Source organism: Miniopterus natalensis, chromosome 1 (genome assembly GCF_054644295.1).
Source record: "Miniopterus natalensis isolate mMinNat1 chromosome 1, mMinNat1.hap1, whole genome shotgun sequence".
Lineage (NCBI taxonomy): Eukaryota > Metazoa > Chordata > Mammalia > Chiroptera > Miniopteridae > Miniopterus > Miniopterus natalensis.
In genome coordinates, this window is record NC_142081.1 from 178,758,395 (window position 1) to 178,783,096 (window position 24,702).

The 24,702-nt window shown below is 40.2% G+C and overlaps 1 protein-coding gene across 6 annotated transcripts in view; it reads left to right on the forward strand.

Moving 5' to 3' along the window:
- The window catches only part of APBB2 (amyloid beta precursor protein binding family B member 2), a 301,532-nt gene that overhangs the window by 58,505 nt on the left and 218,325 nt on the right, over positions 1–24,702 (forward strand). The window contains exon 1 of one of the 6 annotated variants that reach the window (XM_087827694.1): positions 16,263–17,182. The exons of the other annotated variants lie outside the window; for them this stretch is intronic. The gene's annotated coding sequence lies outside the window, so the exon portion shown is untranslated. Of the gene's footprint in view, positions 1–16,262; positions 17,183–24,702 lie in introns of those variants that run through there. 6 annotated transcript variants of the gene reach the window in all.

Genomic DNA, 24,702 nt, shown 5'->3' on the forward strand with positions numbered 1-24,702 from the left:
CGGCCCTGAGCGGCTGGTGCCCCGGCCGCCCAGCAGCCGCTTCCTTCGGCGAGTCACCCAGGTTTCCCTGGCAGTCCCCCGTGCTTGCTTTCTAGCCTGTGCGGTGACAGGAGGGGACCTCACTGTCTCTGTATGGACATGGGACATACGCCTGGCTAGTCAGAGTCCCAAGGATCGGTGTGTGGAGGAGCCCAGTATTTTCACTGGAACTGTTGCAAAGACGTTTTCCTTTTTGTGGGTTTGTGAAGCTGGAGCTGCCGGTTATCCTCTCTGCTGCGCTTAGGGAATCCGTGCTGAGAATGAAGTCGGCACAGGAGGTCAGAGCAGGGAGATGGAGGAAACGAGATGAGGAGGGAGGGGTGACACACACGCACACACACACACACCCCTTATGGTCCCAGGTTCTGCATCCCCTGAAGCCAGCCACTCCATTTTCACTTTTCTGGCAGGTGAGCTAGTTAGTAGGAGCGGGGTGTCCCATCACCCCTATCTACATCATTTTGATTGGTAATGCCTTTTAGGATGAGGTCTTAGCATGAGATGACTGTGGCAGTCCCTGTCCTCAGGGCTCAGTGAGAGGGTAGGCTAGGCCAGGGTTTGGCTAGCTGACAGTGAAAAATGTAATCACTAGAGGTAAGAACTAAATTTCGTGGAAGAGATGGAATTATGAATTCTGCTGGGTAGCTGGAGAGACTAGCCGAGAGAACTGTTATTTAACAAGGAGAAAAAGGATTTAGTCTTCAGGAATATTTAAAAAAATATTTTTAATACAATTGCTTGCTTTTTGAATCTGAAAGAAAGGGAGGCTTTCCAGAGCCTATTGTTAAAATAAATTGCAGATAAGGAAGATAATTTCAGAGCTTGCTAGTCGTAGAATCTTGGTGTTTACTATAAACACAGTTGTTTCAGGGGCAGCCAAATGAGAGGTTATCAGAGAGCTGTCCAGAGTTTATTTTAACACCACGGGGTATTAGTTACTCTTCTTATGAAAACCTCAGTTGGCTTTCTGTTCTAAGCAGAATTCCAAATGTGTCATGAATTTTAAAGATTTATTTCCTCTTCTTAATGTTAGACTTTATTATTTTATTTTTTTATAGTTGGCATGGTTTGATTTTTAAAAAATGCATGGACTTTATTTTGGGGAGGGCAGTTTTAGTTTATAGAAAAATTGAGCAGAGAATAGAGTTCCTCCCCCCCCTCCCATCTCCACGTTTTCCCTGTTATTAACATCTTGCATTAGTTTGGTACATTTGTTAAAATTGATGAGCCAGTATTGGTATATTATGATTAAAGTCCATAGTCTACATGAGGTTCACTCTTTGTGTTTTACACTTTATGGCTTTTGACAAGTATTTAATGATCGATATCTACCATAACAGCATCACACACAGTACTTCCACTGCCCTGAAAACCCCCAGTGTTCTAACCATTCATCCCCTCCTCTCCCTGAATTCCTGGCAATTACTGATCTTTTTACTGTCTCCATAGTTTTCCATAATGTCCTATAGTTGGAATCATACAGTATGTAGCCTTTTCAAATTGGCTTCTTTCACTTCACAATATGAATTTAAGGCTCCTCCATGTCTTTTCTTGGCTTGGTAGTTCTTTTTAATAATAATATTCTGTTATCTCAATGTACTTCCGTTTATTTATCCCTTTACCTACTGAAGGGCATCTTGGGGGCTTCCAAGTTGTGGAAGTTACGAATGAAGCTGCTGTTAACGTTCATGTGCAGGTTTTTGTGTAGTCATAAGTTTTCAGCTCCTTTGGTTTAATACCCAGGAGCGTGATTGCTGGATTGTATCGTAAGAATATGTTTAGTTTTCTAAAAAACTGCTAAACTGTCTTCCAAAGCGTCTGTACCACTTTGCATTCCCACCAGCAGTGAGTGAGAGTTCCTGTTTTTCCACATCCTCCCCAGAATTTGGTGTTGGCAGTGTTTTGTATTTTATTGATTCTAATATGTGTATAGTGGTATCTCCTTGCTCTTTTTATTTGCAGTTCTCTAATGTACGAAGTTGAGCATCTTTTCAAATGCTGTTTGCCATCTGTATCTCTTCTTTGGTGAGGTGTTTGTTCATATCTTTTGCCCATTTTTGAAATTGGATTGTTCATTTTCTTACTGTTGAGTTTTAAGAGTTCTTTGTATTTTGAATAGCAGTCCTTTATCAAATAAGTTTTTGCAAATATTTTCTTCCAGTTCTGTGGCTTGTCTTTTCATTCTCTTGACAGTTTCTTTCTCAGAAGAAAATTTTAATAAAGTCCAGTTTGTCAGTTATTTCTTTCATGGATCATTGGTTCTGCATCTAAAACGTCACTGCCAACCCAATGTCATCTAGGTTTCCTCCTGTGTTATTCTCTTGGAATTTTATAGTTTTACATTTTACTTTTAGGTTTATGATCTATTTTGAGTTAGTATTTGTGAAAGGTTTAAGGTCTTTCTGTATATTTATTGTTTTGTATGTGGATGTCCAGTTATTCCATCACCACTTATTGAAATTACTATCCTTTCTTCATTGAATGGCCTTTGCTCCTTTATCAAAGGTCAATTGACTGTATTTGTGTTGGTCTATTTCTGGGCTTTTTGTTCTGCTCCATTGATCTTTTTGTCTATTTTTTCACCAGTACCATACTGTCTTGATTTTTGTAGATTATAGTAAATCTTTAAGTCAGGTAGTTGTTAGTCCTCTGACTCTGTTCTTTTCCTTTAATATTGTATTGGTTATTCTGGGCTTTTTGCCTCTCTGTAAACTTTTGAATCAGTTTATCAATATCCACAAAAGAACGTGCTGGGATTTTTATTGAGATTGCGTTGAGTCTATAGGTAAAGTTGGGAAGAACTGACATCTTGATAATATTGAGTCTTCCTATTCATGTACATGGAACAACTATTTCTTTAGATCTTCTTTGATTATTTCATCAGAATTTTGTAGTTTTCCTCATGTGCGTCTTGTACATATTTTGTTAGATTTATATTTATATATTTCATTTGTTTTGGTGCCAATATAAATAGTATTATGTTTTTAATTTAAAATACCAATTGTTTATTACTGGTGTATAAGAAAGCAAGTGACTTTTGTATACTGCAAACTTGCTATAACTGCTATTAGTTTCAGGAGTTTTTTGTTGAGTCTTTGAGATTTTTTACATAGGCAGTCATATTATCTGCAAAGACAGTTTTATTTCTTCTTTCCCAATTTGTATGCCTTTTATTTTCTTGTCTTATCTCACTAGCTAGAACTTCCAATATGATGTTCAGTGAGAGTGGTGAGAGGTGACATCTGTTCTTGATCTTGATCTTAGTGGTAAAGCATCTAGTTTCTCACCATCAAGTGTAATTTTAGCTGTAGGTTTTTTGTAGATTTTTTAAAAATCAAGTTGAGGGACTTCTATATTCCTAGTTTGCTGAGAGTTTTTGTCATGAATGGATGTTGGGTTTTTATCAGATGCTTTTTCTACACCTGTTGATCTGATCATATGGTTGTGTTTTTTTTTAGCTTATTGATATGATGGATTATATTAATTGATTTTTGAATGTTGAACCAGCCTTTTGATAAGGATTGTATTGAATCTGTAGATCAATTTGAGGAGTACATCCATCTTACCAATATTAAGAGTTCTGAACATGGGGTGTGTTTCCATTGATTTAGGTCTTCTTTAATTTCTTTCAACAATGTTTTTGTTTTTTTGTTTTTAGGGAACAAAACTTAACTTCTTGTTACATTTATTCCTAAGTATTTTTTCTTTTTGATGCCTTCATAAATGGAATCATTTAAAATTTTTTATTTTCAGAGTATTCATTGCTAGTGTATAGAAATACAGTTGATTTTTGTACATTGCTCCTGTTTTCTTCTACCTTGTTAAACTTGTTTATCAGTATTGAGAAATAGTATTTTATTGTGCATGTGACTTCTGTAGGATTTTCTACATACCAGATTATATCTTCTGTGACTAGAGGTAGTTCTGTTTCTTGTGCAATCTGGGTGTTATCATTACTTTTTACAGTGATGTGAAAAGTTTACTGTGATATGAGAAATATGAAGTAATGTGCTTTGGAGTTTCTGATGAAATTGTCCTATTGTGTAGCTTTTTGAAAAGGACAAACGATGATAATTATGAAATGTATCTCCTCATAATTAAGCTAGTTAGTCAGCTTCTTAGCCACTCCTATATCGTCTTTGGGGAACTCTTTGCATATTTTTTATTTTAGGTTATTTGTCTTATTGGATATATGGATTTGCACATATTTTCTCCCAGTCTCTGGCTTATTATTTTGTTTGTTTTTTGTGTGTTTTGTTTTGTTTTTTTCTTTCTTAATGGCATCTTTTGAGGCTCAAAAGTTTTTAATTGTAATAAAGTTCAATATATCATTTTTCCTCCCAAACCTCATGATTTTTGTTTTAAATACTCTTTGCCTAACCAAAGGTCACAAAGATTTTCTCCAGTGTTTCTTTACAGAACATCTGGGTTTTAGCCCTCACGTTTAGTTCTATGTATGATCCATTTTGGATTAAGTTTTGTGTATGGTGTGAGGTTCAGGTATACCTTCAATTTTGTTCTGTTCTTTTCTTTTTTTTGCGTATGGATATCCAGTCGTCCCGACACTGAAAAGACTATCCTTTACTTATTGACTTATTTGGCACCTTTGTAGAAAATTAATTGACAATAAATATAAGGGTTTATTTCTGGACTCTCAGTTCTGCTCCTTATGCCAGTAGCACATTTTACTTAGGTTTTTACAATGCAATTTTTCTATAAAAAGGTTTTTTTCAAGGGCTTAAGCTGCAATATATTTTTCTTTTAAAAAAATAAACTATTATTATATTTTTGATACTTTTTATCTCCCTTCCTGTTTGAGTAACCGTGTTAAAGGTACGCTAGTGACTGGTTATTTCTCTGGATAACTGTGAGAACCTGAGGAGAATGGAAATCAATCTAGATGCATTGTCCAGGTTACCACGCACATGACTTTAAATCAAAAGTACTTCTTTTCTGATTTCACTTTTTTGTTTATTCTAAAAAACAAAATAAGTGAACAAACAAAACAGAAACAAACTCGTAGATACAGAGCACAAACTGATGGCCGCCAGATGACAGGAAGATTGGGGGATGGATGAAAAGGTGAAAGGATGAAGAACTACAAATTGATTGACAGCCACCAAATGGTCATGGGGGTGTAAAGGACAGCCTAGGGCATGTGGTCAGTATTGTAATAACTATGTATGGTACCAGGAAGGTGCAGGACTTATCAGGGTGATGACTTCATAAGATATAGAAATGTCTAACCACTATGCTGTACACTTGAAACTAATATATAATATTGAATGTCAACTATAATTGAAAAAATTTTTAAGTGTTTTAAAAATACTTTTTTCCCCCATAAAAGTGGTATTTCTATGCCCATTATCCATTTGAATAAAACAGATTAAATTTAAAAAGTTTTATTACCTCTTTTTAATCATTGCCAATAAATACTGAAGAATTTATAAGTTTGGTATATTATTTCAAGACTATCAAGAGTCTTAATTAATGGTTATATGAATCAGGTCTTTTATACAGAAAAAGCTACATTTCACAAAACTATTATTTTACTAAATGGAAAATTGTGAATTAAAATCACTTGGGTTTTGGAACATAGTATGGTTTTATGTTTTATGAAAATTGGACAGTTCTCATAATAAAATGCTAGCTATATTTTTATACTTACCTTTGGTATTTTTTCTTTGTATTAATATGGTTCTCAATAGACTACTGTGCAGATATGAATATAATTATATGGGAAATGTGAAGACTAAATTTATGTCTCTTCTTATAACTTGGGAAAAATTGTGATTGCATAAAGATTGAAAAGGAATTAAAAAAAAAAAAGTCATTGCTTTATTGCAGCAATTTTAACCAGTGTGCCACAAGAATGTTTAAAACATGCAATACCTAACCTTTTAGTCAGGGACACTGACCTCCTTTCCCTGAGACTGTCAAATAAAAAAATGACCACAGCCAACACAACAATAGCCATCTGGTGTGAAAGTCAAAATTACACCTATTTTCTTTGGCCAGATTGGCAAAAAATAGAATATACTTTTTGGTGTGCCGCAGAATTTTAGTAATTAGTTTATGAGTGCCGTAAGATGAAAAAGGTTGAAAATCGCTGCTTTATTGGGATGTTTGGTCTCTAGTTGGCCATTTTCTTTTATTTGTTTTCTAGTAAAGTTATAATTTTGTTTGGGGACTGACTTCTATTTTTAATGTGAAAAATATATAAATTTGGTTTTGGTGAAATTCAGAGATATTTTCCTTCTATAACATATAGTTAAAAGCTGATTTCTGCCACTGGGCTATAAAAAGTGGTTATTTAAATCACAGTATCAGAATTAAAATATGTTTTCTGCAGTTCTGTTAGTAGGTCAAGCCATGCCTCCCAGTTCCCAGAGGGCTCAGTTCTCTAGGATGGCTTATCTGCTTCCTGCTCTTTCTTTGTAATCTCATTTCAGCCTGGGTAGAGCAGCTCGATGGGAACTGACATGTTTGTTACCTGGCCTCTCTGCTTTTCTTGGCAGTCCTCTGGCTGATTTATCAGTTCTTGGCTGATAGTATCACTTCATAAAAATGCATCCATATAGCAGCCTAGAGTTATTCTTTTTTTTGTTCATTTAAAAGAAAAAGCCATCAACAAGATTTCATTTATATCTCTAGGATCCTGGAAGTAGGTATCACGAATCTTTTAACCCAGTCACTCCTACAAATCTTTTCTTTCTCTTTGGTGCTCTTTCAGAAATCTTTGTGACCTATTCACAGAATGATGAATGACCCTATGAGGAATGTAGTATAATGTTCTAGGAGAATTTGGTCTTGTTTTTCTTAGGTAGCTGAAACAGAATACCCCTGGGTGATGGTAACTTTTTAACTGCCCTTTACTTTGAGTGGAGTGTGGTGCCGACTGAAGTCAGGGGCTCAGAATGATTGAACTGTGGAAATTTGGGTTGTAGCACAGTTATACTAGTGAGGGCTCCGGCCTTTCTATAATCACCTGGTTGCAGATGAAGAAAAATCACATCAGCTTAGTCATATTCAGGAAGCCAATGGAAGACTGAAGAGAGTTTCTGGAACTTGCTTTCCTTAGGAGAAACCATTTTTGTGTAAATCTGTAGTGAGGATGTTTATGATAAATATATTAATAGAGTTTGGAATATTACATGTTTTGATTTTTTTTGCTTGTCTTTATATTTTTATGTTTAATAATCTGAAGTATTAGGTTTCCTTTAAAAGCCTTCAAAGATACCACACTTGAATGACATATAGTCAATTGTTATTTATTTTAATGTAGTTACTGATATAAAAACAAGCAATAGTTTCTCAGTCCGATAGTGATCTATAATGAACAAAACATTTAATTTGATTATATCATCAAATAAGATCTGTATTTATGTCATAACTGTTCAGAATTTCTGAAATTTCCAAATTGATTGTTACCTGCTCAAAAAAGGATTGAGCCTCAGCTTCATTTATAAACGAAAATAGTCTATTGGATGATTTTACATAGACAGTGTCCAAGCCCAGTAATTTATTTAACACCTGAATATCAGCATCACTCCAGCTTGCCTTAGGAAATGGCTCCGTGCAATTTGCTAGAGCATCCTTTAAAGGAATTAAAGAAAACCGTTTCTCCTGCAGTCATCGTGGGAGGCCCTTTCAGGACAGATGTTAGCATCTTAGTAACTCTTCTATGCTTGGTTTCATGAGGGTGGTTTTGTTGAAGGCTTAAGGTTGAATATAGTTCGTTAGTGCCGTGGCTCTTGTGTCTGGTTAAAGCGTGACAGTGCCCAGGAAAGTAAGAGGCTAATTAGTGACTTTGCCAAAGACTTAGCACAGACATAAAATGTCTAGAGTTCTAACCATGACTTTAGGCCCTTGATGATTCTAAAATTAGATTCAAAATGACCACTGATCTTGAGCAGGCATTCATTCATGAGTGAAAAGAGGTGCTGGATTAATTTTACTTAGTTCGGTGCAGTTCAGTTAAATTCCAAGTTAACTTGTTAATGATATCCTCTATGGAAGTCTACTTTGGTAGTTGCTAGAGGGAATAAAATATAGTATCCTAGGGGAGAGACAGCCAGAATAGAAGCTCTTTGGGGAGAGCTAACGTTTTATTGAGCATGTCCCATGTGTTACATACTTAAGCACTTTCTTAGCTTTTGATGGGGGTGGGGATAGGGGTGGGTGGAAGGAACTTTATTTGATCTTCACATCAATCCTATTAGACACAGTATTACCCTGTTTTATAGATGAAGAAGCTGAGGATTGGAAAGACCAAATGATTTTATCCATGTCTCACATCTGCTAAGTTAAATTTGAATCTGAACTTTTTCTCAAACTTTATTGCATACCAGTATAAATAAAAGCAATGTCTATGAAGCAGTTGACCTATAGAAACTCTCTTTGTATCTCTCGCTATTTTCCACGATTCTTATAACTAATGTGATAATAAAGGCTCAATGTAATATATGAATAGAATGCTTTGGAATTTTCAAGGAGAGAGTGCCAATGTGAATGTAGATTAACCTGGAGAAGTGGCATTTTATTATTTTTGATAAATAAGTAAGAGGTAGGAGGCTGTCAGTGAATGAGGAAAATACCTAATGAGACGCTCAGAGGTGGAAATGCAAATCCAGGGCATGTTTGGGAGTCTGTCCCAGATTTCACAGCCAAGGTATGTAGCCCAGTCTTGCCTCTATCAACTTGCTGTGTTATCCAGAGCTGTCTGGTTGCTGGGGGAAGCAGACACTCCTAAGCAGCTACTTAGAGGAGGAAGGAAGGTCATTCCTTCTTGGACATTCCTGACTGTTTGCATCCCTACTCTGCATTCCTCATTTGGGGTCTTTGAGCTTTTTTTGTGCTGACTGCCATGGGAGCTCCCTAGGACTTGACAGTGGGGAGGGTCCAGAGTGTTCAACTCTATGATGGCATGTGACTCCCGTCTAGCTACTGCTTTTGCAGTATTTTCAGCTGCTGATATTCTTAGTTAAGTACTGCTATGATCTAAATGAATGTGTCCCTACAAAATTCTTATGTTGAAAATCCTAACTCTCAAAGATGATAGTATAAGGAGGCAGTGACTTTGGGAGGTGCTTAAGTCTCAAGGGTAGAGCCCTCATGAATGGGATTAGTGCCAGAGAGATCCCTAGCCGCCCCCGCCTTGTGAGGACACAGTGAAAAGGCCAGCTATGAACCAGGAAAAGCACGCTCACCAGAAGGTGACCATGCTGGCACCTTGATCTTGGATCTCCAGCTTCCAGAACTGTAAGCAATAAATTTCTGTTGTTTAGAAGCCACCCGGTCTGTGGTATTGTGTTCTAGCGGCTGAATGAACTGAGATAAGTACCCAGCAGATGGTAATCCCTGCCTTCTTTTCCTGCAGTTGTGTCTTAGACAAAGAATGTAGAAACAAGTGAAAGGTCAGCGACCCAGAACCCTTTGCAGAGCTGTGATTGCCAGCCTCCAGCTTTGCTCTGAGATGTTTCTGGTTTGTTTCATAGAGCCTGTGTCCTGTAGAAGAGCTTGCTGTGGTCTGGGATGGGTTGGTTGTCAGGCGGCTCTGTGCTGCAGTCTGAGACAAAGCAGGTCAGTAGTGATACAACACATGCAGAAAAGGGACTACTGTCTATAATTAAATTATCTTCTAAAATAGACACCATCAGAGAGCAATTTGGCAACGTACTTCAAAACTTAAAATCACCAGCAATTTCATAAATAGGTTCACTTAAAATCCACGCCAAGATATTTTACAAATTATATCATAGCATGTTTGTAAAGAATGAAGTAGTTCTGTATGTGTGCTGACTTAGACTTGTTTTATGTATATGCATGTATCTATATAAAATGAAAAACTGTTTTGTAGGACCATATGAATGCCATTCCTTTTATGTAATTTTAAAATACAGATAGCCCGGCCGGGCTTGGCTCAGCGGTTGAGCGTCGACCTAGAATCTAGGCGATCAGGGTTCGATTCCTGGTCAGGGCACATGCCCGGGTAGCGGGCTCGATCAATGACTTTCTCATCATTGATGTTAATATCTCTCTCTCTCCCTCTCCTTTCCTCTCTCTGAAATCAATAAAAATATATTTAAATATATATATATAAAATACATATATATGCTGGTATGTACATATATTTTCCTAAAAAGATAGGAACTGTTTATACAATGAAAAATGTTTCCTTTTTTTCTTTTCTGCATTATTTGAGTTTTCTAACCATGCTCATGTATTTCTTTTCTTTCCTTCAGGAGCCAGCTGCATAGTATAATCATGGGTCGTTTTGCTTCATGATGTTTTAATATAGTGTATTAAACCCTACTAAATGTTTTTAAAAACTGTACTTTTTTTTTTAACGTTCGTTGGTCAGCCTTTTATCCTCTGTGCATGCAGAGGAAGCAGGTAATTTTTGTGGGAAAAATAGTTAAGTATGTGCCAGGCCGGCAAATGTTCCCTTGAAAGCGTGTTCGTTAAAACATTGAGTTAAGAAGGAGAAAGGGAAAAATACAGACGTTTACTAAATGTGATTCGAAGGACAAAGAATCCCATCTTGCTGAAGTGTGTCGGAAAGTGCACCTCTATGCTCAGTTTGTTTGCTTTAAATATGAGCTTTGGACTAACTGTATTTGCTTTTCAGACTCGAAGGCTGGGGGTAGCCTTGGAAGTCTCCACAATCTGACTGCTAATCAGGAGAGCTGTTTGCTAAGAAAGGCCTGCCTTGTTTGGACTAGAAGTAATGACTGATGCCCAGATAAAGGCAGTGTGCCTTTTAAATATTTTTTGACTCCTGTGTCCAGATTTTGCTTTCCTCTTAATTAAAAGCCCTAGACACAGGTCATAGGTCAAAGGAGATGACTCCCTAAACTCTTCCAATAGGAGTAACTTCTTAACTCTTCAACTCTTGATGGGCTTGTCTGGAAGCCGTTGTTTGCATTTTTCTGTGGTATGACTTACCTCCTTTGGTCTTAGTTTGAATGCTGAAATTTAATAATAGGTAGGAAGGTGACAAATTTCCTTTAGAATGTAGGCATTGGTGGTCTGGAGAATAAGCTCATTGTAGCATCCCTTCTCTACTCATATTTCAACCTGTTATAATTAATGTTTCATTTTTAAAAATCAACAAGCCATATCATTTTTTCTAGTTTCAAATTTTTTTTTAATTTCTTTTTTCTTAAAATGATCTGATAGGCCATCAGAATTAGGAATATTAATCTTTGCCTTTTCTTCTTTACAGCTCATGTACTGATATCTGACTTTCTTATGTCATGGCAGGAATTATAACCCCCATATTTTAAGGTATTCGAGCTGCAGTGTAGAAATTGTAATCTGTTAGGGAGATTAAGATTACAGTGTCCAAAATGCATGAATGTGTATATATTTGTAGTGTACGTAATTGATTGTTTAAGTCTATAATATAGAAAAGTCTGATTCACACCACTGTCACTGGGTGTCATGAATGACTAGAACTGGGAGGCCGGCGTGGGGGGTGCTTCGGGGCAGGTGTGCGCTCCGACGGGACGCGCTGTGAGCTGTGAGCGGTGATGAGTGATGGGGGCACCGCTCCGAGGGGGCTTGTTGGGTGAGGAGGGGAGAGAACTGGGTGCGGGGAGAACAGATGGGAGCCTTTCACAGCCACCTGGGAATGAGGGGAGGCTCTTGGCTGGGGCTTCATCATTATTAATGAAAAGGAAGAAACACAGACGCGTTTCCAGGTCCAGTTCGCCAGCAGGCCTTACTGACTTGACCGTTAGGACGTCCCCATCGCTGCCACGTGGCCCAGGCCACCATCCTGTCGCCTGGACTGCCCCGGGACCCGCAGCTGCCTTCCTGGATTCTCTCCTTGCCTTCCTACCTCTATTCCCAGTAGGCAGGTTCTGGAAAAAGGCATGGCACTCTTCTCAAAGCTTGCAGTGGCTTCTCTGTCCACGATGAAGATGAAGTCCCTGCGGTTGCCCGAAGCCCCCGCACAGCACCCCTCCTGCCTCTGCCCTCGCCTCCCGCCGCCCGCAGCTAGCCCCGCACCGCCACGTTGGCCTTGGAGCACCCGGGGCACCGTCCGGCGCGGGTCTCCTCTCCTGCGAGAGCCGCAGGCTGACTTTCCTCTCACGTACTCTTGATCAGGTGGTGCCCTCTCCGTGGGGCCTGCCCTTCCTACCCCGAGTGACATGAAAATTGCAAACCTTCCTGCTCATCTTCTCCAGATCCTTCGCCTCTTTTATTTTTCCCCACAGTGCCCCGTTCTCATGACTACTTACGCTTTAGGCGACTACCTCTCTTTCCTTACTCTAATCAAAATTCCAAGAGGAAATGACACAAATATAAATTTATAAATGCAATTTCCAAAAGGCAGGGGTGTGCATGTGCGTGTTCAGTGGTATATTCCCATCATCTGGAATAGTGCCAGCGGAGGCAGGCGCTCGATGAGTAGCCGTTGCGTGAATGAACAAGCAGCTTTCAAGAGGCACTCAGTGGCTACAAGTCAGTCACCGAGGAGACAAGAGGAAAGAAGGACCTAAGTCCTGCCCTCAGGGCGCATTGTTTTTGGGGGAGACAGCCAGAAAGCAAAGTGTAGTGACTTAGGACAGTGTGCCCAGAGTTCGGTGCAAACCAAGTAAAGGAGCAAGTAATTCTTCCTTCTGCGTCAGGCCTAGACTGTGGATTTGGACTTTCCAAGGCCCATAGGTGGGGGCGAGGTGGGCCTGGGAAAGGGAGCATTGTGAACCAGAGTATGGAGTGTGCATGGAGGTGTTCATGGCAAAGGGGTGTGTCTGTGAAGCCGGGAGGGTGTCAGTGGTGGGGAGTGACTGAAGATGGACTAGAAATGGAAAGTGGGGCCAGGAATGTCATGCACAGGAGTGTTGCCTCCCCATATTTCTAGAGCTCCTACTGTGTGTCAGGTACTGTACTAGGTGCTAGGGCTTCAAAAGTGAGTAGTTCATTGTTCCTGCTTTATGGGTTTCACTTTCTAGAGGGGATGTGGTATAGTTGAGAACAAAAATGACCTCGATTGTGGTGGTGGGAATGGAGAGACCAGAAGAGACTGGGGAAGGACTCCAGGGGTGGGATGAACAGGGTTTGGTGAATAATAAGCAGTGTGTGAGAGAAAGCGAGGGGTGTAAATGTTGAGAACTTTCTTCTTGATTGAGTTTCTGGGACACCTGACATCAGGATATTTAAAACATCTGGAGACCAAAAGCAAAGTGTTGCCGTTCTCCACTGTGAATCTAGGGTCAAATAGACGTCTTTCAGGTGAATTATACCTCTTCTGAGTAATACCAAGAAGAGTTCTTCGGATTGCTTATTTTCATATATTGCTATTATGTAACAGAGATGAGACTGTTATTCTAATTGAGAGAAACTTAAAGTCTTCTGCTTTAAGTTATGAAATAACATGTTTTGGCCACTGCATCTCCCAGCCTGGCCTTTTCAGCAAATTTTATGGCTCATGGGGACAGATGACTCTGAATTCTAGCAGCACCTGCAATCAAAATAGTTCTCATTCCAGAGCCCACACAACAGGGTGTGTTTGAAAGCACTTGAAAGCAAAGTATAAGCAACACAGTGTTCACTTTATCGTAAAACATTATACTGGAATCTGCCTTGCCCCAAAGCCTGGGAAGCCATCCTCTTTGTCCTAAGATTTTGTTACAGTTCCCCTTTCTGATAAAGGAAAGAGTAGGAGAAATTGCTTTGACTAGAGTAGAAGATAAGAAACTTAGATGAAGAAAAAGATGCTATCAGAATTTGTTTGAAAATGATAAAAATCTGGGTGGAAAGACAATCCTGAATGAATGAATTAGTAACATTTATTCACCCAGTAAATGGTTTACCCAGCTTATTACTCTTTACCAGTTACAGTTATTCCATGCTTAATTAGTTGTAGATATTCAGCAGATTGATGGACTAGATGTATTTTGTCTACAGAAACAAAACCAGCCTTAGAAATGATTTAAAACAGGGGTCAGCCAGCTACAGCTCAGAGGTCAAATCCTACCTGCTGCCTGTGTTTTGCATGGCCCGCAAGCCTGGGATGGTTTTCACATTTTTAAATAGTTGGAAAAAATCAAAAGAATAATATTTCATGACACTTGAATATTATATGAAATTCATATTTCATTGTCCATAAATAAAGTGTTATTGGAACACAGCTGTGCTCATTCATTTGTGTATTGTGTATGGCTGCTCTCATGTTTCAACAGCAGAGTTGAGTAGTTGTAACAGAGATTCTGTGGCCTGCAAAGTGTGAGCTATGTCTGGCCCTTTACAGAAAACTTTGCTGCCCTGGTTTAAACAATTGTTTAATTTATTCATGTTTTCTGATTCTTTACTGTGTACTTTGCTGGTTTTGATGTGCAGTGTGGAGAATCTTCACGTAGGATGGCACATTATTGCATAAACTCCTCTTTTAGTTTAAACAAATCCCTTCCGTAGCATCTTCGAAAGCTGGCCACTGAACATCTTCCTTGTCATGGGAAAATTAACTGCAGTCCTTAAGAGAGCAGATCAGCACTTCTTCCATTTATTCAACAAATATTTAGTGAGTGCTGACTGTATTCCACGCACTGTTCCAGCAGTGGGCGTGATCAGTGATCCTAATGGACAAGAAAGGGCCCCCTTCTTCCTGGGACCATGCACTCTCATAGGAGAAAATGGACCATAACCAGTAAATATATAATATATCAGCGTCACAAGCACAGTGAAGGAAAACCAAGGGAAGAGAGAGCTGGAAGCAAGAGAGGGCTGCTTGAGAGGTGGTGATGGGCAGGGGCCTTCCGCAGCAGTTACAGACGAGCCAGAGTCAGTGAGGTGAAGACCCAGACAGTGGCGTTCTAGGTGGAGGGATCTGCAAGGCAAAGGCCCTCAGGTGGGAGTGAACTTGTCATGTTTGAGAAACAGCAAAGCTACCCTTGAGGCTAGAGCAGAGTGAACAAAGGGACAAGTGATGCAGAAGTGAAGCCAAATATGTATGTATAATATGGGTGGAGTGAGGTACAGGTTATGAAGGGTACCGAAGGGCAGACTAAGGACCTAAAATATTTATTTCTGAGAGGGATGACAAGGTTTTGAATAGAGAGCTGAACTGATCTGACTTACATTTTTAAGAGGATTATTTAAACAAGTGAGACTACATGAAACTAAAAAACTTCTGCACAGCAAAAGAAACCGTCAACAAAATGTGAAAAGGCAACCTACCAAATGGGTAAAAATATTCACAAATCATATTGAATTTATTGGGGTGATGCTGGTTAACAAAATTATGCAGGTTTCAGGTGTACAATTCTATAATACACAGTGTACACTTTAAATATCACTGTTTTATATGTCAGTTATACCTCAATAAGCCTGGAAAAAAAGGATTGCTTAAGCTACAAGTATGTTTCTACTACTCTGAAATTTATTACAGATGATGACATTTTGTGGATTAAAGAAACCAACCAACCAACCAAAAAACATGTCAGTACACCAGCCAAAACAGTTAGCTTTAAAAGGCTCTGAAATATTGTGGAATGACTCTTCTTTAACATCAGTGATGTCAGACTGTCATAAAAAGGGGATCAAACCAGTACTAATTACAGGGCACTGTCTCATTAGTTGAGTATTCAAAGGCTTAGGTCTACATAGTCGTTCAGGTCCCATCAGGAAACAGGTGGCACATTCAAATTGGGAACTTGGGCAGGGTGTTGGGGAACCACACGGACAGTGCAGTGCCCTGGGGCTTGTCTCCGCCAAGCTCCTTCCACTCTGGACCTCGGGCGTGAGGGAGGGGCGATTATAGCGAGGCAGAGAGCTGTGTGTAGTGGCCACCTGACAGGACTGGTGACCTGAGAGGACCCTGCAGGGTGGGAGCTGTTCTCCCTCTTTCTGCTCCCTTGTGGGTGCCCTCCTGTGAGAGCCTCTCCATTGGCCAAACCCAAGGGGGTCTTTTGTTAAATGGTCAGCCACCTGGAGCAAAGAACAGGGTAGAAAAGCAAAGGGGCAAGTGGAATCGGATCTTAGGAGACACCTAAGACACTTTTTGTGAGTTCCAGCTCTGATGCCTGCCCTCCCCCACATTAACCCCACCCCCAGACACAGCACAGATGAGCACCCGTAAGTGTGTACACAGACCACACACACACGCACACACCCCTTAAGTCCCCTCTGGTATTCTGTAATCACTTTTCCAGTGAGGGCAGAGGAACAATTCATTAACTGTGAAATCTGAGGGCATTTCTAATGATTTCAGTGGTGTTTGATTTTACAGTATATGCCATTGGGTATACAAGGAAAGATTTTGATAGCTCTACACACCTCATCTCTCATTTCTGATTAAAAAAATTCAAAGCACATGTGTTGCCAATGGTAGAATTAAATGTTCTATTATTTTTTAAAAGTCTCTTTTATAGTTGGACACAGAAGGAAAAATACAGTGATGCAGAAATTAAAACCTTGGTGAACTATATTCAGTTTTGGCTATTCTGGTTAAAAACAAACAAAGCAAGCATTGAATTTTAGCCTCTTTGATCCCGATGGTTTTAGTTTTCCACCGTTGGACATATTAAAACTTTGAAGACATAGAAGTACTATTCAGTCAACTGCTTCTTTCAGCAACTTCTGTGATGTCCTGGCACACTGGAGGCCTTTAGTTTCCTTTCAGGCAGGAGCAGTTAACTCTGAATTAGTCCCTCTCTGTGTGAAGTCAGGAGCTTTATATTTCATACCAGGGGGCAGAGAAGAATTCTTTTTAATGATTTGATCTTTTAAAAATACTTGACTTTTCATTTGGTTTAGCTTATGAGAATCAAAGGTTCTAATAACAAAATGGTGCACTTGGCCAACAAGTCTATAGAAAGAGAAATGTGCGTGCGCCGGTTTTAGGGTATTTTGTAGAGGGTGGTTCCTGTCAGAGGAACTCAAGCTATATGGACGGTCATGCTCATTTTCCTCTCCGCTTTTTCTGGAATCTGGCTGAAAACCAGGACCTGTGGCACATTCCCCAAATTGGAGGCCTCGCTGAGGACTCAGGAGGAAAACGGAACTCTTTCTCTTTTCTATTTTTGGTTATCCTTATCGGTCGTGTTGTAAAACAGAACCATAATTTATTTTGCTTCAAGCTCAAGGAAAAAGAGTCATCTTGAACTTCCCATTCGTTTTCAGGAACCAGAACAGGGTATGTTTTTGTTTCATGGCTTTTGCCCACGGGTAAGCTTTGCAGCTCAGGATCATTCATGTGGGCGTGGGGCGTGGGTTTGGGGAACACGCCCTGTGGGAGGCATGGTGTTAGCATGCAGGGGCTGTAAGCATGAGCCAGGCCAGGCCCTAGTCCTGAGTTGGGGTCTGTAATTCTGCTCAGGAGATCGAATGCATGAACAGATAGATGACCTGCAGAGAGAGAGCGCGCCTCCAGAGAGGAGGACAGTGCTGTGGAAAATTACAGGGGAAGAGAGCGCCTGTCCTTCTGGCTGGAGAGAGCAAAAGCACAGCTGGCGCTGAGCCGAGCCTGCAAGGCTCCCGAGTGGGGTAAAGTCAGCAGTGCTGGATGTGAATGAGTTCTGGCTTCAATGATAAGCCTCAATTTTCCTTATCTATAAAATGGTGATATCTTTACCACCGGTGCCACAGCACTTTTATGAGACTAAATGACAAAATGCACTGTAAACAGTGAAGTACTCAGTGCTGTTGCTTATTGTTGTGGTTAATATTATCAAATGGTGTCAGTTAAATATTTACATACTTGTCATGCTCTGTGTCTTTCCTGGCTTGTCTGTGGTTTTCTAGGATTTTGATCTAAAATAGTTACTATAAATTATGGTGATCTACTAGGCTAGCTCCACATGGAAGGTGTTTATATGGGGAAGTCTAGCAGATCTCACAAACGCAGTGGAGAGAGTCATTTATTACAGTGGAGGGAAGTCCCTGGATAGGGGATCTGAAAGTTCTCATCTTTGGGGAAGAATTAGGCATGGTGTGGTTGAGTATGTTAATTCTCAGATGCCTAATGTTCTGGGTGTGAGGTGGCTATAGTACTTGAGAATTGGGACTCTGATTTTTAAGGAAAAAATACTAACACTATTTTTTTTTTTTAAATTGAACTTCCTAGAGTCTTTCTGAAAGAGACTTCCTTTAAGAACTTGAGTTGACTTAGAGAAGTAGGAGTTGTGGTAAATTCCTTCCTGAGAATAGAGATTAAATGGTAGTGAATTAAGCTGGAGAACTTGGAGCATGGAACATGTTAGTGTTGTATGTGGGGAGGGATATAAATGTATGAGATTAGGGTTTTTTTTGTTTTTTTAAAAAATATATCTTTATTGATTTCAGAGAGAGGACAGGAGAGGGAGAGAGAGAGAGAAACATCAGTGATGAGAGAGTCATCATTGATGGGCTGCCTCCTGCAGGCCCCCTACTGGGGATGGAGCCTGCAACCCTGGCATGTGTCCTGACCCGGAATCAAACTGCGATCTCCTGGATCCTAGGTCGACGCTCAACTTCTGAGCCGTGCCCGGCCGGGCTATGAGATTTGGTTTAAAAAACACATGCCATATATTCAGCTGGAGATCCTAGTTTGAATTCAGTCCCCAAATAGGCCCATCCACACGTTTCAGCATCACACCCTGTGCTAAAGATGACTGGACCACTCTTCTTTGGAATTGGTCTGAGAGGTGGAGTATGAGCTAATCAAGAAAACCAGCCTCATAGTCACAGTCTTTTGTCTTTGTTAAATTTACAGAAAAATTGAGATGATACTACAGAGTTCTCTTATACCCCCCATCTCATTTCCCTTACTTTAACATCTTACATTAATATGGTACATTTGCTACAATAATGAACCAATATTGATACCTTATTATTAGTCCATAGTTTATTCAAATTTTCTTTTTTTTTTTTTTTTTTTTATCTGGGTCAAAAACTGCCCTATTCCACTCATTGCTTTATCCCATCACATTGAGCCGTTGTTTCCTGACAATAGTGGCTTTTCAACAAATACTGGTTGAGGGAATAAATAAATAAGGTGTTCTGCCTGCCCCTGGGTGTTATATGTAGTAGGGAAGGATCAGGCCACCCAGCAAATGACATGCACATTAGTGCTTGGAGTTCAGGAGCAGATGGGGCTCCACTGGATGAAGCCTGGAACTGCCATTTACTCACCTTGTGACTTGGGTAAGTTACCCAGCCTTGCAAAGCCTGTTTCCTCACCTGTGAAGAGTGGGTGATAACAGTTTCTACCTCAGTGGGGTAGGAGTAAAATGAGTAAATGAAAGAACATGTGCGGGAGTATGCAGACCAGGGCCTCACACACGGGGAGCTCTGCGTAAGTGTCGGCTCCAGTTTTTACCGTGCAGGGTGGCATGCAGTCAGTGTGATGAGAGGTACCAAGTGGTATGGGGAGTCAGGACATGGAGAGGTGTGAAGTTGGGGGGTTAGGGAAGTTTTCCTAGAAAAGGCAGCGTTTGAAGTGGAACTAAAAGAATAAATCAGCTCTTACCAAAATGACTTTGACTGGAGAGAGAAGATACCAGGTTGAGAGAATATAATACACAGAGGTTCAGAGGTGGGGAGGTGACAGAATGTCTTCTGGAGGAAAGAAAATTGTCCACTATAGGTGGACTGTAGTCTAATGTGGCAAGACAGTAGGACCATTTATAAGGTCGTAAATTGTTTTTTATTGGTATAAATTTAAACTTTTAATGCTAAAAGTTTTCAAATATAGAAAAAAGTAGAAAGAATAGAGCAGTGGACACCCATAGAATCCCCATCTACTTTAAACAGTTATTAACATTCTTTTGTATTTATTTCATCTGTATAAATTTATACATATTATGTTTTGCTGAAATAAATGATACTTTACGACATTTTACCCCTGAATGTTTTAGCAAGCATCTCCAAGATATAAAGAAGCTGCCTTAAGTAAACACACTACCATTATGATACTTAACAAAGTTAACAGTAGTCCCGAAATATCATTTAATAACAGTCCATAGTCAAATTTCCCAAATTTGTCCCCCAAGTCTTTAACATGAAAATCATTTTTTAAACCAGAATCCAAGCAAAAGACCATGTATTACTTCCTTTTTTAATTATCATGCCTCTTAAATCTCTTTAAATTTAAAATTCCAACTAAGATATTAAGCCTTTTAAGCTTTGAGACACTGAGATGATTGTGGTGGTTTCCCCTTTCCTGCCCCATCTATTATCTATGTAATTCAAAATAAAAACCACACCAAATTTCAATAAAATACATGTAAGAAAGTCCAAATAGATTCAGATTTCTCCCAGAAAGGATGATGACTTTGGTGCTAGTTGCGAAATCTCAAGCCATCACACTTTAATAACCAGCATATGCTTACTTGTCTGGAGTAGTCTGGCACTAGACTCACAGAATTCAGTACAGATACGATGACACATTGTTTCCAGTTGAGCTGAATGTCCAGTGTGTTTAAACCTCAAAGATATGAAACCACCTCCTTAAATACTACTGTGTAGACACACAGAAGTGATTTTCAGTTCTGTTGTATGTATATGCCTTGCAGACACTGAGCTCTAATCCTTGCGGGTAGTTTCACAATATTTCTTTAAGCCCCAGTTAGGACTGTGGGTGCAATTGCTGTATGAATACATGAAGTCTGTGATGGGAAACTCGTACCTGGAAATTGGAAGAGAGTTGGGTTGGAAAGCAGTGGAAAGAGCCTGGTTAGTTTCGCTTCAACCAGGAACGCCCTGCCCTGGTAATGCGTGGGGCTCCTTTGTTTTTGGCCTTCCCTGAGTCACAGACAGGCATGGCTGGGCAAGTGTCTAGAACTGATGCAGGTATTAGAGTGGGTGTGAAATGCCCACCTGCCAGATCTACAGCTTCTGAATAATATAACTTGCAGAATAATCCTGGCCTCCTTTGGAACTCCACCGAAGGGGAGCTGGGCATTTGGGGAATGTTTTCTTGCAAATGTGCGCCCTTAATTGCCTTTTCCTAATGATCTCTCCTTGTTATACTTTGGAATTGGGGCTCTTCTGAGGATCATTTCCTTCTACCTCACTTGCAGGTGCACAGTGCGTGCTGCTTTAATTGATTTAATTGATTCCATCTAGCCTTGTTGTGGATCCCAGCCCACCTCTGCTGAGAGCACGTTTCTCCTCGGTTTTAACTTTCACGCTGTTTCTATTGACCCAGTTGGAAGAGGTTCAGTGTAGCGCCTGCTTGTTTTGTTTTCTGTCCTTAATTTGGTTTGTCTTTTATTGTATTCCAACTGAATGGATTCTTTCTCTTTCTCTTAAGGGAAAGGAACCTAAGAAAAACAATGCTTGCGGTAGTGACTGCTTGTTAAGTGTATTGCTGTTTTATGTTAATATGCATGTTAAAATGAGCATGTAGGGAGTTGCTAAATTCACCAACCTGTTGTCTCCCAAGTCTAGTCCTTTTAAATATATTTGTTGCTTAAATAAAGATGTAGGCATGCAGAGTGAAAATGCCCAAATGTACAGGTTTTTATGCATCGTATATATAGCATTTAAAATTTTTATTTCCATCAGCAAGAGTCATTATAGAATACTTGGAATTATAGAAAAGCAGAAAGCAGCAACCTAGAGGTAACTAGCCTTAACAGTCGGTTAATGTCTTGTCACTCTCTGTAAATGGGCATAATTTTGCTATAACTGTCTAGAACTTTTTGCTACTCGCAAGTCCGGTCTGTGGGTCACCTGCACTGACATCCCTTGGAAACTTGTTAGAAATGCCAACTCTTGGGCTCTGTCTCAGACATAATGAATCATAATTTGTATTGAATGATATTATACATACACTGAAAGCTGGAAACTCTAGAACACAGCATACCCAAGGCAGCATGTGAAGTGGGTATGACCCAAAGGGCCAAGACCTGCTCTCTGCCCTTCTCCATGTCCCCTCTGCCACTTTGGCCTAAAATAACTTCCTCCGTATGTGGTAAAGATAAAAAACGAGATCAAATTTTTTTTAGCAAGGCATAGCAACCCAGTTGAGAAACCCAGCTGTCTCATGCATAAACATTTCATTCAGCGAGCATTCGTTAAGTGCCTACTGTGTTCCAAGCGCACGTGTGGCTGGCATGCACCCCGCAGTTCAGGCTTGCACACCTGAAACCTATGTAACTTTGTTAACCAATGTCACCCCAATACATTCAACTTAAAAAAAAGGCTTTGCTGCATATAGTGCAGTAGAAGCGTGCAGAGGGCCAGGAGGATAGAGTGGTTGGTTCTGTAGGGATGGGGCTGCAAGTCAGAAAGATGAATGGTCTCTGGGCTGAGTCTTGACATATGAATCAATGAACATGAGTTATGAGGTGCTAGGCTCTGGAGAGAGAACCGCGTTGGATAAACTGGGTCCCTTCCTTCAAGGATGGTTTGCTGGATTCAAGGACAGGAGACGGTGTTTAAAACTGTAAGTAACAATATGAAGCACTTTGGTATTAGGGTGGAACCTTAAGAGCAGGGTCTGAATATTAGCTTCACAACTCCATGGCCTTAGACAAGTTTATTTCACCTGTCTGAGTAGCCATTTCTTGGGTAAAATAGGGATGAAATAACATAAACTACTCGGAATTGCAGTGATTTAAATAACGTAAACTACTCAGAAAGCACTTGCTTGCAGTGTGTGCAGAATCAATGCCGTGTGGCAGGTATATATTTAAAAGTGCCAAGTGAGTGCCATTTCGGAAATATTGAGGAAGAACAAAGAAAAGAGAGGTCACTTCTGCCGGGCTAGGAGAGACCTTGTGGCCAATGTGGCTTTGAGGATGTAGATGAGGAAGGGAGGGTGTGACTGGATAGACCAGGGAAAGAGGTGACAGGAGCCAGGGATGGAGTTTGGGGGTGGGGCAGGATCCTGGGTCAGACACACTGGTTTGGGGCAGCAGGCCGTCTGGGATACGTGTTTGCTCACATGGCTCGTGGTTCAGGGGCGCGCCCGGCTCTAGGCTTCCAGGGCGGGCGCAGGGTGAAGTGCTCAGCCTTCTCCGGTCGGGGTGTTTGGTCCGTATGCATCGTGCAGAGGGGCTCTTTCTGCTTCACTGGAAACGTCCACACCCACACAGGGTTTCTCATCAGGATGGGAAACAAGGCAGAGCTTTTAAAACCTTGGGACCTACCTTTTCTTCAAAATGGGTGGAGCGCCCAACTTTCCTGTTGCTCCTTTTGACCTGTTGTCACCCTCTCCCTTGGGTTTCTTGTCCTTTCCAGTCTTCTCCCAGCTAACAACCATTAATTGCTACAGAACAGAAATGAACTGGAAAAAGTTTTCTGAATTCTGAAATGGAAAAAGTGTTTTGGAAAACGGAGTAAATGCTCTACCACCAGTGGACTAGTATCCCTATTTGTCTCAGTTCCCTTTCAACCGTAGCTCCTTTATGATCTCCCTTTATACGGAATAGATACAGCCTTCAAGTAACCATGGTTACTAGTTTTTATACTTCTATGGCTAGCCTGCCATAGAAGATGCGAACATTTCGCCAAATTTGCTTTGTTGCTCTGTCTGTTTCTGTCTATCCCTCTGTCTCTCTCTCTTTACACATGCACACACATTTAAATTTTTTTTGCTAAACCATTTGAGTTCGTTGTAGAGATATGACCTTTATCCCACATAACCCATAATACTCTTATCACCAAGAAATATTATCTCACATATAGATAATATTTGAACACCTATTCAAACTTCCCCAGTTATTTCAATAATGTCTTTTGTAACCCCTCTCCTCATCCAAGAATCACCAACAGTCATTCCCTGTGTTATTGTTTCTTTCATCTAGAACAGTCACCTGTTTTTGTTTTGTTTTTGTCATTCCTGGCACTGTTATCTCAGAAGATATCAGTGCCATGAATGACAAAACAGTTGTCTTGTAGAAAGTACCACAATCTGGATTAGCTTGTTACTTTATGATTAGATACTGGTTAAGCATTTTGATGAACATACCACATAGTTCCTGTGGAGACACAAGTTCGGTTGTCCTGTAGCTGAGCTCAAGGAGCCAATTCCCTTAGGTAAGTGGTAAGTCATCTGCAGGGCGGTACTCCAAGGCTGTGTGAGTATCCATCCCACAGCAACCCCTTCCCTCGTGGTCTTAGCATCCATTAATGATCGTTGAGTGAATCAGTTATTGCCTCACTGGCTACAAAATAGGATTTTCTATTTCTGCTCTTCTTTGGTGTTTATTAGGTCACATTCTTGATAAAGATGAACTTCTCACTATCTTCTTTTTTATGATTATCTGTGGGCTTATGGTTCTTTTTTATTCAATGTGTCCTAATTCATCCATATCATTTTGTTTTTGTCCAAACCGATGACCAGTGGGTGCCCTTTCGAGGCAGCTCCTATGCCTTTTTGTCATGTCTGCATTAATATTGGAGCACTTCTGGCATTGCTTTCTGGCGAAGTAAGATGTTCTAGGCTTATCTTATACTTTCCTTAGCTCAGGCCTGTACCCAACTATACTGTCCAAAGAGCTGAAGTATTTAGAAACCAAGATCTGGGTAATTTAAAAAAAAAATGCATATAATCCAGAGAAACTCAAAAGTCATTAAGCATTTGTTTAAGCTCCTCAACCCCAGAACTTCTGCTAAAATATACTCCCGTGGAGACATTAGTTAGGAGTTTAGAACTTGGATGGAAAGGACCAGTGAGAGGAAGAGGTCATTGAAAGTGAAGGTCTTTGGGCTTGGACCGGAGGTGGC